The sequence below is a fragment of the Sus scrofa genome, chromosome 13, assembly GCF_054392235.1.
Source record: "Sus scrofa isolate SSC_HxYL_T2T_F1_AM1 chromosome 13, Sscrofa_HxYL_maternal_Yorkshire_Landrace_v2.0, whole genome shotgun sequence".
Taxonomy (NCBI): domain Eukaryota; kingdom Metazoa; phylum Chordata; class Mammalia; order Artiodactyla; family Suidae; genus Sus; species Sus scrofa.
In genome coordinates this window covers 115,289,631-115,307,915 of record NC_139395.1, presented here as the reverse complement: position 1 = coordinate 115,307,915, position 18,285 = coordinate 115,289,631, and the positions used below count along the sequence as shown (strand labels likewise).

At 38.2% G+C, this 18,285-nt stretch overlaps 1 protein-coding gene across 5 annotated transcripts in view; it reads right to left on the bottom strand.

The window, feature by feature from the left end:
* Nucleotides 1-18,285, bottom strand: part of PPM1L (protein phosphatase, Mg2+/Mn2+ dependent 1L) — a 336,602-nt gene that overhangs the window by 201,761 nt on the left and 116,556 nt on the right. For 2 of the 5 annotated variants that reach the window (XM_084987491.1, XM_084987492.1), the window contains exon 1: nt 13,946-14,029. The exons of 2 other annotated variants lie outside the window; for them this stretch is intronic. The gene's annotated coding sequence lies outside the window, so the exon portion shown is untranslated. Of the gene's footprint in view, nt 1-13,945; nt 14,030-15,545; nt 15,609-18,285 lie in introns of those variants that run through there. One more of the 5 variants, XM_084987493.1, reaches the window with a different exon arrangement.

The window sequence follows — 18,285 nt, the reverse complement described above, 5'->3', positions numbered from 1 at the left end:
AATAAATAAAATTAATTAATTAAATTGAAAACAAATCCAGTGCAAACTATCATTAGTGTCGCAAATACTTTGTATCAAAATACTCATGCTGGGAGTTCCCACTGTGGTGCAGTGGAAACGAATCCAACTAGGAACCATGAGGTTGTGAGTTCAATCCCTGGCCTCGCTCAGTGGGTTAAGGATCTGGCGTTGCCGTGAGCTGTGGTGTAGGGTGCAGACATGGCTCAGATCTGGCATTGCTGTGCTTCTGGCATAGGCCAGATGCTACAGCTCCAACTGGATCCCTAGCCTGGGAATCTCTATATGCAGCGGTGCGGCCCTAAAAAGACAAAAAAAAAAAAAAAAAATACTCATGCTAACTTGTTCATTATGTATGCAATGTATGGATTATTTCATTGACAAAATTTCAAACCCAAACAAATTATTTTTAACACCCATTCAGAATAACCCAAATGTAGCCCTTCCCTTGTCACTCGATACTTTCCAGGTGTATAAATGATGGTAAAAAATAATTTTTAAGACTTCAATGACTTTGGTATTTTTATACTTGTATAGCTGACCAAGATAAAATATAAATGATACTAGGATTATCTTCCTTTTCACATTTTCTATTTTTTATTTCACTAATGTGATCTATGGGCTGAATAATTCAATTTAAGTTGATCACCAGGAATGGTAAAAAGCTCCTATTTTCATCTCTATCTAGATCTACCTAAAATTGAGAAAGATTGATATATTCTTAATATAGGTAGAATAGGTAGATTGAACATTCTAAATTTTATAGACCAATAAGAAAGAACAAAGTACTTTATCTGAACAATGGCCCCCCCCAAAAGCTATGTCCATGTTCTAACCCCTGGAACATGTGACTCTTACCTTATGCAAAAGGTGTGATTATTAAGGATCTGGATTACAAGGTGGACCCTAAACACAATCAGAGGGGATTTTCAGAGGAGGCAATGTGACCTGATAGCAGAGACTGGACTGATGCAGCCACAAGCCAAGGATGCCGGAGCTTGGTGAAAAGGCAAGCAACAGAAACACCTCCAGAGCCTTCATAGGGAGCATAGCCTTACCTAACCTTGATTTCAGACATCTGACCTCCAGAGCTGTTCAAGAGTAAATTCCTGTTGTTTTAAGCCACCAACTTTATGGTAATTTGTTATCAGTAGCCACAGGAAACTAATACAGTATCCCCCAAAAAGTTTTTAGTTAATTGGGGGAATGACACTGGTTTTGGTGAGCCACAAAGTAAATAAAATATAGATACCATTGTATTTTAAACATAAATTCTATAAGGAACCACTTAAAGTACCTAATTATCCACAGAATACATTTGGAAAACCACAATATTAAGAGCAAAGTTGCTGACTGACAGTCAGTGAAAAGCTGGGACCCTTCCAATCAGCTTGTTCAAAGGGCATGACATGCTTTCTGCAGTATAAATGTCTTTTTGCATTTGAGTCATATGCTTCATTGTGCGAATAAACCCAAGATAAAATTACCAACCCAATGAATCAATAGATTATTCAAATGTAAGGATTTTATTTGAGGGGAAAAATAATAAGAAAAAAATTGGGAGAAGTTCTCTCATTGGTATCCCTTGTCATTGAACCATCTCTGTTGGGAATTAAAATGCTTTGTTAAAACAGAATAGGCTTTAAAAAAAAGAATGGGGAGTTCCCGTCGTGGCGCAGTGGTTAACGAATCTGACTAGGAACCATGAGGTTGCGGGTTCGATCCCTGCCCTTGCTCAGTGGGTTAACGATCCGGCGTTGCCGTGAGCTGTGGTGTCGGTTGCAGACTCGGCTCAGATCCCGCGTTGCTGTGGCTCTGGCGTAGGCTGGTGGCTACAGCTCCGATTCAACCCCTAGCCTGGGAACCTCCATATGCCGCGGGAGCGGCCCAAGAAATAGCAACAATAACAACAACAACAACAACAAAAAAGACAAAAGACAAAAAAAAAAAAAGAATGGGCTTTTAAAGATTAAATATTTTCCTTAATTGCTTGGGAGAGAGGAGACTATACAAATATGCATTTTGTTTTTTTTCCCATAAGACAGAAGACCACACAAGAAAACTTAATTGTCCCATTTCCCTTGATTGTCCTGGCTGCTCAGATGCCCCAGCTTCTTTAGCATCTGATGTTGCCATAAATCTTACTCCTCAAAATAAGAATTATTTCCTATCAACAATTTCCTTTTGAGGATGCATAATAGCCAGCATCTTCCTTCATAAAACCCTTGTCATGAACATTAAACTCACAGAGTTTAATACATCCTAACTAATCTTCATTTGCCCCAAAGATTAAAGCTGAATTTCACTTGATAGTTCAGAAAATGATTATCTATAAAACAGATCAGGGAGTTCCCGTCATGGCTCAATGGTTAACAAATCTGACTAGGGACCATGAGGTTTCAGGTTCAATCCCTGGCCTTGTTCAGTGGGTTCAGGATCCGGTGTTGCCGCGAGCTGTGGTGTAGGTAGCAGACGCGGCTCGGATCCCACGTTGCTGTGGCTCTGGTGTAGGCCGGTGGCTACAGCTCCGATTCAACCCCTAGTCTGGGAACCTCCATGTGCCACGAGAGCAGCCCTAGAAAAGGCAAAAAGACAAAAAAAAAAAAAAAAAAAAAACAAACAAAAACAGATCATAGGGCCTTTCCTTCATCACAGAGTTCTAATTATCCATCCCTTAAGGGGGTGGGGAATCAACATGATATCAAAAACAACAATGAACTCACTGCTTTCCATGAAGAGCAAAACCAGGGCTTACATTTATAAAAGAATGGAGGGTCTTGGCTCAGAGAACACAGGCTCCAGCAAGGCTCACTCTAAGGAACAATGGCAGAGGATCCTTCTACCTTCCAGCCATTTCCTGGCTTGCCTCTCTCTCCAGTCCTTGAAAAGCTGATCTTTTCCTCTAGTTAACTTGTGTCCTACTCAGTATTTTACCCAAGATATCCACTTTATAAATATCTCACTCTCTCAAATTTATCTCTTATTCCTCCCCCATCAAAGCTTCATGTTCGGGACTTAGAGAATATTACATTTAGTGGAGTCAGAGAAAAACACTGACACGTGGAATCTAAAAAACATTACAAATTACTCTATACACAAAAGAGAAACTGACTCACAAAGAAAACAAACTCATGGTTACTAAAGGGGGGAGAGACAAATCGGGGTATGGGATTAACAGATACGAACTACTATGAATAAAATAGATACACAACAAGGATTTACGGTATAACACAGGGAACTGTAGTCAATATCATATAATAACCTATAACAGAATATAATCAGAAAAAAATATCTGAAACAGTACGGTATACACCTAAAAACAACACAATACTGTAAATTGACTATACTTCAATTTTAAAAAGTTTTTTTTAAAAGCTTCCTATTAGTGATCAACAAATGCTTTCACTGTTTTAATAAGCGACTCCTCTCAAAGCTGAAGCATTTACCTCTTCCAGGAATATCTATCTTCTTAAAAGGAATAATTTACCTCAACTGGGAAAGTACTGTACTGGAGCAAATTACCCCTGCCAAACAGCCATGAAATCTACTGGCAGAGATAATTTAATTCTTTTTAAATTTAATTTAAAAAAATTTTTTTAAAAATCATGCATTTGAATTGCCTATTTTCACATAGTTTGTCCTCAAGTTTGGACACAGCCCTCAGTTTTTCAAAGAACAGAACAGAGTCACTGATGTGATGCCTTTTTTTTTTTTTTTTTTTTTAACCCTAGAGGGTAGAGTAGACAACCAGAAGCACATCTACTGGAATTGCAGCTGTGGCTCAGCAGGTTAAGAACCCAACATCCCTAGCATCACTTGGTGGGTTAAGGATCTGGCGCTGCCACAAGCTACATGTGGCTCAGATCCCGCATTGCTGTGGCTGTGGTGTAGGCCAGAAGCTGAAGCTCCAATTTGACCCCTAGCCCAGGAACTTCCATATGCCAGAGGTGCGGTCCTAAAAAGGAAATAATAATAATTAAAAAAAAAATACATCTTCTGAAGTAAATACAGATTAATCAGAACCAGGCACTCTGTTTAATTTTTAATCATCTCTGACGATGGGGGCTACACCCCTGATTTTCTAAACAAGATTCCATTATCCCACTTTCCTATTAAAAAAAAATCCTACCTAAAAAATAAGTGAAATTTAATAATTTGTCAGGTCTTACAGCTGTGTAATACTTCAAATCCTTGATGACAGAAAGAGGAGAACAAAAATAAATGACATATTTACAAAGATGTCTCCTTAGGGATGGGCACTGGGGGTGCTGAAGGGATACAGAAACCCTTGCAGGAATGAATGGGGAAGGAATTACTCTCTGACAAATATGGGAAAGGATAGAGAGAGAGAACAACAGATAAGGACCAAAAAGCAACCTTCCTTAAAGTGCTGTAAGCTCCCTCCTCCCACGGATGGAGCTGGAGGGAAGCCTTGACATGGAGCTAGAGCCTGAGGGCCAGCTAGACAGCTGTGTTTCCTGAATAACCCAGAGATAAACTGAAACTATCCCCAATTCCAGCCTAAGCTCTGGACAACCTAGAAACTGCTGGTTTCCTCAACATACTAGAGGCCTCTGCTTGTCACTCAAATATAGGGCACGACACACGTGAAAGAAAGGTGGAGAACACTCCCTACAGGAGATGTCATGCAGCTCTGAAAAGACTCAAATCTTTCAAAGTTTAGAGCAGCACAGAGAATTCTAGGGCGTCCAGGCCAGTCGGGAAATCAAGAAATAGCACACGGATAGGTGAGGATAAAAAATATAGAATGATCCCAGAAATGTCAGGGCCAGAAGATAACACAAATTATTTGTGTTTAATATGTGCCCATACAACTGATAAGTTCTGAATTACTAACATGACATACAAAATGAAGTCACTGGGCTGGATAGTGTCAATTTCTCTGCATCCCAGATATACTCACTCTCCTCTCTGCAGCAGTACTGGAGGAAAAAAGGCAGTCGTTTTGGAATAACGAAATTAATTTATGAAATTGCAAATAAAATTGAGAGGCCTTCATGAGTAATTTGAAGGGAATAATTGAGGAAGAAAGATCCTGGAGAACTACTAGGTTTCCAGCTCCAAGAACTGAGTAGATAGTGTTTCAATAAATGAGAAGGGGGTGGATCCAGAAGAATTACTTCAGAAGGAAAGAATGGAGTTTCTTCTTGGATATGTAAAATTTGTGAAGCTGTGGACTATCCTGATGGCAATACCAAGGAGACAGGTACTAAGATTAGAAAGATGTTCACTTAAGACCCCAATCTTTGGATTATAGTCAAAGAAACAAAACAGGCAGAGTGGCTGAGATGCCCCAGTGCATATACAAAAGGGCAAGAGCCAAAGACACAACGTGGGGACACCAACAAAACCTAAGATGCAGTCAAAGGAAGAGGAGCCTGTGGGGATGTGCTGGTTGACATTAGGAGACCTGGGACATTAGGAGAGCCCTATTCTAGAAAGAAGAGACTAAACAGCTTCAGAAGCAGAGAAGTTCTAATAGTGTCAGATGCAGCAGAGAGCTCCAGAAAAACAGCAATGAGGGAGAAAAGGTGCACTGGATTTGGAAACTGGGTCAGTGTTCACCTGGCAAAAGCAATTTCAGGGCTCTGTTGGGTGCTGGAAGCTTAACCACAGTGCGCTAAAGAAGGAATACCATGTACAAAAACTCCATTTATCCTGAAATTAAGAAAAAAAAAATCCCCCAAGCCCCTCAAAACAGAATTATCTGCACTACTCCACTCCACAAATTACTATAATCCAGAATTCATTAATTCAAGAGAACATTTATTAAATATCTACTATGTGTCAGAACCCATACGATATACCAGCATAAAAAGATGAGTAAAAGATGAGCCCCACCTTTGAGAAGCCTACAGTTAAGGAAACACATACACCCAGACTGCACTAGACTTCATGAGAATTCATCATGGTAATTACAGCAAAGAGGTGGGAAGAAAGCACCTGGAGAACATAGCAACAGGGGACACCTGGACAGAAGTTAAACATGAACTGGGCATGGAGGAAGGGGTGCAAATGGGAGGAAATAGGAAAGTGAGGTTGACAGTGGGGATGTTCAGGCAGAGTAAGTCTGGAAAGGATCAAATGTTGGCCCAGATCTGTGAGCAATTTATCATATCATAAAGGGATTTATATAGCAACCTAAGGATCTGGAGGTAGGGTTTTGGGGTTTTATTGGGCTCTTTCATTTGTGGATGTGTTTGTTTGGTTTACTGTGCCAGAACTTCGCCATTATTTCCAAGGCAGAAACACCAGTGGCAAAGACAGTGCATGGATTAGCAAGGGTAGAAGGGTACCTGGGATCATACCTCTTATAGCTGAAATTAAGAACAACATTTATTTTAAGACTTCTGGTCTATTTCACACAAATTTTACATTCTACCCTGTATCTATTTTCTATATTAAGCAATGTTTACAAATTAATATAACATTTATTTTCCTCTAAAAATTTTTAGTAAAATTGATGCTACAAGCAGATGGACCATATTCATGTTCCCCACCCCCCCCAACCCCTACCCACCCAACCAGTTTCAACATACATGACCCCAAATAAGTCTCACATAGCAACTTCAAACATGACTTTCTGACTGTGGGAATTGAGAGGAGTTTTAAAGAGGAAAGCATTGTGATGTGACTTGGTTTTAGGAATATAATTCTAGGTCTAAGAATCTGAAACACTATCAGATTAGGAGTTTTAAATTTATATACTTTGCTTAAAAGCAATATTACATTAGCTTCATTTTGTGTTTTTGGTATAATTTATTCCTCCCTTTTTATTAATGCTTTTGATCTCTTCTATCATACTGGCCCTATTACAAGAAGTGTTTTTCAAGGTTACTGTAAACCACCTAGAATATATTTGAAATAAACTAGACATATAAATTTATCAAAAAATAAGTCATAAGAGATTGACAAATGATCAACATCATAATGTTCAAGAATTAAATACTAGGGATGGTTACACAAATTTATGGATATAAATCATATATTTTTTAGAAGGAAAATTTTATGGTATGTGAATTAATAAAATTATATACTAATAAAGAAAATCTTTTAAAAAGAGCATAGCAAAACACCATGTACATTGTCAATGTCAAATATACTTTATAACTAATGAAATGATTTCATTGATAACCCGCCTATGGGTTAGATAGTAAGAGACTGTTATACTTTTAAAAGTTTATCTAATGTCATAATTATTTTTTGAAACACATCTTTCAGACTGAGCCATCTAATAATATAAATTTTTAAGAGAACACAATAATGTATAAAGTAATGCATGATTGTAAAACTTGAGATGATGGGTAATTTAAAACAAATATAAAAGTATCCACAGAGATTTCCCAAGACAAAATAGCCAAAGTTTTACAAAACAGAAGTCTGTCTTAAAGCAAAATAACTGCAAAGAAAGAGGCAACAAAACCACATGGAAAATTTATATTCTATTAATGAGGTGTAACTTCACCATATGTCTACCAACTGTTCACAAACAACCTAATTAAAGCCATGGTTGAACAAAGTTCCAGACAAAAAGACTTGCAATATGAAGAGCCAAGTTTTTTTTTATTGTGGTTCATTATTTTAGGTTGAAGACTTTAGAACTTTTAAAATAACACATGTGTTTATCTTCAAGGAGAAACTTCCTTTCCATTTTCTTTATTGGGAGATAACCTCATCAAATACTATTCCATTTGTAAGTCTTTCAAGTGGCATTTATAAATGAATGGACCTTCATAACAAATTTGCTGTTTCTGATTTTAATCCTTATTTTTTTATTTTGACAAGAAATAAGTGTTACCTTCCTCTTGCACGTGGAGAAACCGAGGTGGCTCACCTACTTCTTAGTTTCTTGATACCTCTACTTTCTATTTATTTTTCTTCTTTAGAAGCTACTGAGTTGAAGATTCCATCTCACTTGATCTTAGCCAAAAGGCAGAGAAGAGATGAAGATTCCATCTCAGATGTACTTCCTTCTCAGAAGGAAGACCAGCTTGAAATCTAACTGTATATGAGACAGTTCAATTTTAACCTAAAAATTGTATTTGAGTTGAAAAATGGTCCTGGCAAAACTGGATACATCTTTTACAAAAATTAAATGGATCATAGACTTAAATGTAAAATGTAAAGTTATAAAACACATATTAAAAAGCCTAAGAGGAGTTCCCGTCGTTGCGCAGTGGTTAACGAATCTGACTAGGAACCATGGGGTTGCAGGTTCGATCTCTGGCCTTGCTCAGTGGGTTAAGGATCCGGCGTTGCCGTGAGCTATGGTGTAGGTCGCAGACTTGGCTCAGATCCTGTGTTGCTGTGGCTCTGGCGTAGGCCAGTGGCTACAGCTCTGATTGGACCCCTGGCCTGGGAGCCTCCATATGCCACGGGAGCGGCCCTAGAAAAACGCAAAAAAAAAGACCAAAAAAAAAAAAAAAAAAAAAAAAAAAAGAAAAAAAGCCTAAGAAATACAATGAGTAAGTTCTGAGGGTCTGATGCACAGCATAGTGACCACAGTTACCCAACATTGCACTACCTGAAAGTCACTGAGAGTAGATGTTAAATGTTATCACTATAAATAAAAGTGGTAATTATGTGAGGTGATAGATGTGTTAAATAATCTGATTGTGGTCATCATTCCACAATATACTTAACATATCATCATGTTGTACACCTTCAACTTATACAATGTTACATGTCAAATATATCTCAATAAAGATGGAAAAACATTTCAAAGCACTAGAAACATTTATACCACACACAAATTTAATTCAAAATGGACCACAAAACAGTATGAAGGTACCTTAGAAAACTATATATAGAACTACCACATGACCCAGAAATCCCACTCTTGGGCATATATCCAGACAAAACTTTCCTTGAAAAAGACACATGCACCTGCATGTTCATTGCAGCACTCTTCACAATAGCCAAGACATGGAAACAACCTAAATGTCCATCAACAGATACACGGATTAAGAAGATGTGGTATATATACACAATGGAATACTACTCAGCCATAAAAAAGAATAAAATAATGCCATTTGCAGCAACATGGATGGAACTAGAGACTCTCATAATAAGTGAAGTCAGAAAGAGAAAGACAAATACCATATGCTTTCACATATATTTGGAATCTAATATATGGCACAAATGAACCTTTCCACAGAAAAGAAAATCATGGACATGGAGAACAGACTTGTGATTGCCAAGAGGGAGGGGGAGGGAGTGGGATCGACTGGGAATTTGGGGTTAATAGATGCAAACTATCATCTTTGGAATGGATAAGCAATGGGATCCTGCTGTATAGCACTGGGAACTATGTCTGGTCACTTGTGATGGAGCATGATAATGTGAGAAAAAAGAATGTATACATGTATGTGTGACTGGGTCACCTTGCTGTGCAGGAGAAAATTGACGGAACACTATAAATCAGCTATAATGGAAAAAATAAAAATCATTATATGCAAAAAAAAAAAAAAAAAAAAGGACCATAGACCTATATTTAAATGTAAGAGTTTAAAATTCAGGAGTTCTCACTGTGGCTCATGGGGTTAAAAACCCAACTAGTATTCATGACAGTGAAGGTTTGATCCCTGGCTTCGCTCAGTTGATGAAGGATCTGGTGTTGCCATGAGCTATGGCATCTCGGATCTGGCATTGCTGTGGCTGTGGCGAAGGCCGGCAGCTGTAGCTCCCATTCAACCCCTAGCCAGGGAACTTCCATATGCCACAGGTGTATCCCTAAAAAAGCAAGACAAAAACAAAACAACAACAAAAAACAACTCTTAAAAGAAAACACTGGAATAAATTTGTGCGTTGATTCAAGCAATGGACTCTTAGATATAACAAAAGCACACAAAGGAAAAATATATTTTTTCCAATGGACTTCATCGAAATTAAAAGCCTTTGTGCTAATAAATGATATCAAGAAAGTGAAAAGACAATCCAAAGAATGGTAGAAAATATTTGCAAATCATATATTTGATAAGAGAATTATACCAAGAATATCTAAGGAACTCTTACAACTCGACAATAAAAAGATAAATAACTCAATTTAAAAATGGGCAAAGGAACTAAATAGACATTTCTCCAAAGAAGATATACTATACTCTCTTCACGTGGTTACCGGAGATACATGTTGAGGGTGGGAGGTGGGGATAGGGAGAGAGGTATTCTTATTAGAAAATTGCTAATCAAAATCTCAATTAGATATCACTACACACATTAAATTAGCTAAAGTTTAAGAAAAAAAAGTGAAATACCAATTCTGGAGAGGACTCAGAGCATGCAGAGAAATTGGTTTTACTTTGCTTATAGGAATGTAAAATACTACAACCACTCTGATAACAAGTATGGCAGCTTTTTACAAAACTAAACATGCACTTCTTATACTACCTAGCAATTATACTCTTGAACATTTATTCCACAGAAAAGAAAACTTACGTGACACAAAAACCTGTACACAAATGTTCATAGCAGCTTTATTTATATTAGCCAAAACCTGAAAACAATCCAAATATCCTTCCAAAGGGTGACTGGTTAAACAAGCTGTAGTAAATTCATACCGTGGAATACTACTCAGCAATGAAAAGGAATGAACTACCAATACACACAACTTGGATCTATCTCAAGTGAAATAAGCCAATCTCAAAAGCTTACATATACAATTATTATAATAAAAATTCCTATTAACAAAAAATTATTCATATCATATTTATGTTCTTTCATAAACATCTCTGTGAGGTAGGGAAGCTATCTAGAGCCTGGAGGATTAGCTGTTCTTTGTCCTTTTCTCTATGGTAAATGACCAAGACTTAAAACAGTAGTTCCTAGACCCATACTATTTACCAAAAAAAAAAAGCATACTGCATGTTTCCGTTTATATAATATTCTTGAAATGGCAAAGACGGAGAATAGACTAGCAGTCATCAGGAACTAGGGAAGAGGAAAGGAATGAGGCAACTGTGATGAAAAGGTCTTATGTTGATGGAACTATTCTGTATCCTTACAGTGGCGTAATCACAGAAATCTCTACAATGTGATAAACTGTATAGAATTACACATGCATACACACACACTCACAAATGAGTTCCTGTAGAGCCAGTGAAATGTGAATAAACACTGTGTGTGGATTTTATTCAAGTCAATTTCCTTATTGTGATATTATGATACTATAGTTACAGAAGATGTTACTACTGGGAGAAAATGAGTGAAAAGTATATGGGATATCTCTGTATTGTTTCCTACACTGCTTGTGGATCTACAACTATCTCAAAATAAAAATCTTTTAAGAATTTGGAGTTCCCATCGGGGTGCAGCGGAAACGAATCCAACTAGGAACCATGAGGTAGTGGGTTTGATCCCTGGCCCCGCTCAGTGGGTTAAGGATCCTGTGTTGCTGTGAGCTGTGGTGTAGGTTGCAGACGCTGCTCAGATCTGCTGTGGCTGTGGCATAGGCCAGCAGCTGTAGTTCCAATTTGACCCCTAGCTTGGGAACCTCCACATGCCCTGAGTGCGACCCTGAAAAAAAAAAAAGCAAAAAATAAATAAATGAATACAAATCATTTTAAGAATTCAGTTTAAAGACCAAATAGATGGTGAAAACAGAAACAAACAAACAAACAAACAAACAAAAACAAAAACAAGAGTCTTTGCAATGGCATGTTTTAGTACACTCAACTGTTTTCATATATTTGTTCTTACTGGGTTTGTGACATATTTTACTGAGTCTGAATGTTGAAATTCTAGAGATGATGTGACCAGGACAGGTAGCTGACTGCAAAGCAAAACTAGCACAAAGCGCATGTCAATTGAGGCTGTGAGGTGAGTCTCTGTTGTGGAGATAAGATCCCAAATTCTAAGACTTCAGTACTATAAAAAGAAATAATAGTAACATTAGACTGAGTGATTATAAGCAAAATCTTAACCTCTTTAATTGGAAAGTCAAAATACTTTATAGCAGATTAAAAAGTAAGGGTAAAAATTTCTACATAACAGTATCAGTGAAATGAAAACACATTTATAGAATATTTAAGATGATTATATGTCTTTGAGAAAAATACCACAATTGATTTTGTTGCATGGGGACAACAGCCTGAGACATAGGAGAAATATTAAATGCCTTGGCTATCCATCAAAAGCTGACCTTCTCTGTAACATGCTAATGGCTACGCTGAGAGAAGACTATATTTCCCAGCCTCCACTGCAGCCAGGAATCACCAAGTGACCAAGTGTTGGCCAACAGGATGGAAAAGCATTATGTGGTAGTTTCCTGGCACCTTTCTTAAAAGACAACTCTCATCCCTAAGAGTTTTGTTTGTTTTTTCTTTCTCCTATCTCAAGATCGTAGGCTCTGAACACATCAACATTATCTAGACATCATCTAGAGTCATAGGAAAGGAAATAAAATACAGGAAAGGAGTTTCTGTTGTGGCTCAGCAGGTTAAGAACCCGACTGGTATCCATGAGGACACAGGTTCAATCCCTGGCCCTGCTCAGTGGGTTAAGAACCCAGTGAATTATGGTGTAGGTCACAGACGTGGCTCAGATTCTTGTGGCTGTTGTGTAGGCCAGCAGATGTAGTCTGATTTTCCAATTTGACCCCTAGCCTGGGAAATTCTATATGCCATCAGTGTGGCTCTAAAAAGAAAAAAACAAAACAAAGAAACAGTAAAAAGAGTGGTACAGCTAGGAAACGAAATTGATTTAATTCAAGTAAACCCACCCATATCCCACCACTAACAATAATAACAGCAACTATTTTACTGAGTGCCCTGTGTAGACCTAGAATTGTGCTAAATTATTTTTACTCTCCATAATAACCCTATATGTAACATATTATTCTCCATTTTAAAGATGAGTAAGCTGAGGCTCAGAGGGTCTGGACTCTGAGGAGACATAACCCTTTAGCCCTCTTCTTGCCCACAGACTCTTTATACTTCTGGTTTGTATCCCAGCAGGTCTCAGATTCTAAGCTGAAATCCCCTTAAAAGTCTGCATCTATTTTTATCCATATTCTGCCACTGTGATTCTTGGAATAAATTCTACTTACATAGAGAGAAAAGAATCTTCTTTGAGTTCTACCCATGGAATTCGAAAAATGATATGTAGTAAGAGTAATACACTTAGGTAAGACCCAGGCAGCCAGAGGCAGAGGGAGGATTTGAAACAGGTTTTTCTGGCTCCAAAGCCTGTTCTATGATCTACTTACTCCCATACCACAGCTCCTGCTGCTAATACGGACACTGTCCTGTAGAATTCATTTTAGATGTTTAAAAGTCTAACTTCTATCAATGGCTCACGCTTCAAAAAAAAATTAAATTTCATTTCTATAATATGAAACATAAGGACCAGGAATTCTAAAAAATTTAAAGAATTGTTATCTACTATTTGGAGAAATTCTTTTTATAAGTATACCTTTGAAGTACAGCAGAAGCCAAAAACTGCTCTAGAGAAAAAAATGGAGTGAAGAAGAATCTAAATATTCTTGGCCCTGAGTTATATATGCCTTTCGAGTCTGAAAAAGCCAGACAAATACTGCAGCAGAGAAGAAAAACACATATACTTTTAGTTAAATGGTGAGTTAGAACTAGGCCACATCTCATTTTTATGTCCCAAAGTGCTTAATTTAGAATCGGATTTTAAAAACAATCCTCCACAGGCCAGGTCTGGCCCTTCCAGTTGGCACCTGGACATCAAACTCATGACAATCTGGAACAACTGAAAATAGCTCTGGGTATTCAAACTTTCAGGCAGTAAGGAAGGTCAAATTTGAATTAATGTATTTTAAGACTGAAAAAAAAGAGTTTTATACAAGGCTTAAAAGAGAACAAGAAAAATAAAGAATGACAATTAAGCAGCTGACCCAACCTACATCCCCATCAGCAGTGAAGCCAGCGCTTGCTCACATTTTTACCTGTTTCCATCATGGGACCCCTCCGGTCACAGCTGTGTGCTGCTACTGCTCTAAGTACAAAGTCATTTCTTACATTTTCTACTTATCCTGGTCCAAGAACCCTCACTATTTATCCATGTTCTACCAAATAAAGTCCAAATTCCTTTGTCTGGCATCCAAAGCCCTTATTCCAGTTTTATTTAACTCTATGTTTCCAGTTGTATTTCCCATTATTCTCCTTCAAGAGTCCTTTATGACAGCCAAATGGGTCTACTCAGTGTTAGAAGAGCAGGCACATTCCAGCCCAGCTGCCTTTGTAATGCCACGAGCATCCCTCCTACTCTTCTCTACCAAAATCCCTCCCATATTCAGAGGCCAGCTCAAGGCCCAGCACCTGCATGAGCTGTCCCCTAGCCACCCCAGGGTGCATAAAGTCTCTCCCCCTCTGAAATCCTCCGCCAGCACACAATACTCTAAACCACTCCTTTGGGACTCATCATAAACTCTCCCATAGTAATATTTACTTATTTTATTTCTATGCCTTAACTCCTCAAACAGAGGAGGGAAAGGACTTCAGTCTTCTTTATCACTATACTTTATGTTACCTCTAGCCAGTAACAAATTAATGTCACATGAACCTCAGCTAATAGGATTTTAAAGCATTCATGCAAGGATGCTAAGCAAATTGCTATTTGTAAGCCAAAGAGAGGAATATATATCAGAAAATTTCAACATTTCACTGTTTCTACATTTCATAATATAAGACAATAGTTTTTTTTAATCGAAATGAAACTTAGGAAGTCCTGATGTGTTATCAAGCCAGGAAAGTGTAACTACTGAAGACAAAGCTATTTGCACCTGCTGAAAAAAGCAGCAATAAGTTTAATCACAGCAAGAAGGTTTCTCTGCTTGACTCCACATAAAATATGACTGTGCTGCACCCTGCAGTCTATGGAAGAAAAAGGATTATAAGAAAGCCTATTCAAAAATTAATCAATGTTTGGGCAGGAAATAATTTTCCTGCTGTTTTAAAAATACTAATCAATTTTCCTCTCAATGTTGTCATTACACACTAAGAATACACAATTGGGTTGTACCTGCAATCACCATTTCATATTTGGAAATAGAGTTCTGCATTCATTTTCCTTATTTTAGAATCAAAGAAAATGACATGAGTGTATAAAGCCACATTACTCTATAATGTGACCTCTGATCCTCTGAAAATAATCTGGTTAACCACTGAGTACTCCCTGTGAGAATATGACTGAGTTCTGGGATGGGCCTGAATAAGCAACCTCCCAAGCTCCCTTTTAAAAGGTGAGCTATCAGGAGAAGAAACATACAGATAAAAGAAGCCTTGGACTCTGGGAATTCCAAGCTGACTCACATATGTAGATCCAAACTCCCAAAACCAGACTGCCAAATTCCATTTCTGCCCAGGGTCCGCACTGGGATAACTCCAGGTCCAAACACATAGTAAGCAAATGGTCAAACTAAGTCTTCCTGTGGATTTCAGAGAACTCAGGTATATTTTATGGACTCCAAAGCAAACTGGGATTCAACAAAAATTCCCCAAACTGAGTAGACACATATTTTCCTCCCAAGAGAATTCCAGAAATACCTCAACATCAGTGCATTCTTAAGACCATGCTTTCCTTTTTCATGCTTTTTCATGGTGCTTTCCAAAGGCATGCAAAGGAAACTTTTTTCTTTTGCTTTTTAGGGCTGCACTCGAAGCACATGGAAGTTCCCAGGCTAGGAGGTTGAATCAGAGCTACAGCTGCCAGCCTAGATCACAGCCAGAGCAATGTGGGATCCAAGCCATGTCTGTGACCTACACCACAGCTCTCGGCAACTCCAGATTCCCAACCCACTGAGAGAGGCCAGGGATTGAACCCGCATCCTCATGGATACTAGTCACATTTGTTTCCGCCGCACCACAACAGGAACTCCCTAGAAAAAGTCCTCTTAAAATGAAAACAATTTACCTTCACCTAAGCCAGCATTTTCCAGCTTATCTGAAATACTTCTCTTGGGCTCTCTCTCTTCACCCCATGATTTTTATGCACTATGTGTCTCATCTCTACTACTAAAGAAATTCAACTACTTCCAAGTTTTATTTTGTGGTGTCACTTAGGGAAAGGCCTAACAAGCGGCCTCCCAAAGTGACATTCATTACTTTGGCAAATATGCCATTAGTATAGAGTCTGTGCAAATTCAAAACTGAATGTGTCAGCACACTAGAGAACCCAAGTTTCACTGGCAGGTCTGCAGTAACCACAATCATAAGCACAACACCGGAATGTCAATTTATTAAACTACAAGTAACAGTAAGTACTTACAGAAACACCTACATTCTAACCTGCAAAACCCACCCATTTCCTTCCTCTAGCAGATCCACCTGGGAAGCCAAGTTATTAAAAAAAAAAAAAAAAAAAAAATGGTGAGCACACAATCCAGGGAAAAAATGGTTAGATGAATTGCATTTTTAATGGCATCGGACTAAGAAAGCCTGATGTGTCTATCTTATAACATCTTGTTTTGACAATAAACCATAATAGCAGTGAGCAAAAGACTGATCTGTGGATTAAGAACCTTTTACTCCTCCTTAGTCTCTAGCAGCCCTAAAACTCTTCTGTCCATTCTTGGAGATGGGTAGTTGCTATCTTTTCAATCTTATTCTAATGAGTGTGGGTGAAACATATTACAAAGCTGAGTTAATTTTTATGAACTGTCATACAATCTAAGTATATGCAGTGAGTTTGCTGTGCAAGCACAGCTCCAAAATAAGTCTCCTCAAACCAATCTGCCTTTTAACTCCAAAGCCCCTCCAATATAGAAAATCTTCAGCTCCTTCTGTATCATAATCCTCAACATTCATTGACAACTCTTTCCCTACCTCCATCTCCTTCCTAGGGATGGCCTCATCAAAGATATCAAAATTAAGACCACTGCTATGGCTGCCTCCCCCAGAAGAGTAATTTGGTCATTTCCCATATTTACCTTTAGAAAGCAGGTTTCTTTAAAAATGTCTGCTAAAGGATTAAAATAAATTTAACTTGTTGTGTTTTATTTAGTCCATACAGAATTTTTTTTAATTGGAAAATGTCACAAAAATTCCAGATTTCCAGCTCCTCATAAAAAACATGAAGGGAGGGTTCAGTCACACTGGACAAGGACAGAACTGAATATAACATGGCAATAACAGGCTGAAGCAGAACACAGCTTTTCCTTCTCACAGGCCATGCTTCCTCTGGTGCCCACCCTGACTGCCCACCACTCCCATTGTCTTAGAGCCACTGTTGGTGGATATTTACATTGCCAATCCCTATTTGATTTACCATGGGATATTTTATAATTCTGTTCACAGAGACCAATCTTACGAAACAAGTTTTTGAAGTTCTTAAGGGTGAGTTCATTGCACTACCCAAGTTTTCCTTGAATAATTTGCCTTTCCCTCTGTTGCTCTATAACCATGAAAGGAAGGCAGGAAGGCAGCCAGCCAGCCTAGGAGTTTTAAGGCAAAAAAGGATCCCGGAATCCAGTGTTGGCTCCCTTAACCTATGAGCTAAGGTCAGTCAGAAGGGACTCACTACATAGTACCCGGAACCTCCTTTTTGCTATTCATTTCCATCCCAGGAAGCTAAACTATGAAACTTCCTATAAAAATCTCCCTATTCCACCCCAAGAACTAGCTATATTTGCAGATCCCAGTGAAAAACGAAATTTCAGGGGCTCTTTTTCAAAAAATTATCAAGAACTTCAAGATAGTGACAGCAGAGTATTAAACCAAGTACAGGCCCTTCTAAATGTGGCAACCTGCACAACCACACAGGTCCCATGCCCATGAAGCCAGCCCTAGCCACTCGCTTAAACTTTTAACTATGCACTCCAATCCGTATTTTAGGACTCCAAGGGCCTTGCCCCTGGCTTGGGCAATCTGAATCTGACTTCATTTGCTTCTGACTCTGTTTTGTGCAACAAGGACAAGCATTCCTTTCCCTGCCACTGGTCTTCCAGACAGGATGTACAGCATAGCGTTTACATCTATATGGTCTATTCAATGAAGCAAGAGTTATTTTAAAAAACAAGAGAGAGAGAGAGAGAGCAAGTATCTAAGGCCCAAATGAAATGTCATTTTGTTAGACTTCCTTCTTTACAACTTTACCTTGACAATAACAGGGGCTTGAGGTCAAGGAAACGCATTCCTTGAGGTCAAGAAAACTCATGTTTCCATGCTAATTTATCACCTGTATAATTTATAGGCTTATAACAATATCATTTTTTTATTTATTTTTTGCCACAACTTCCACGTGCTGTGATAAGCACATGGAAGTTCTGGGGCAGGGATCGAGCCCACA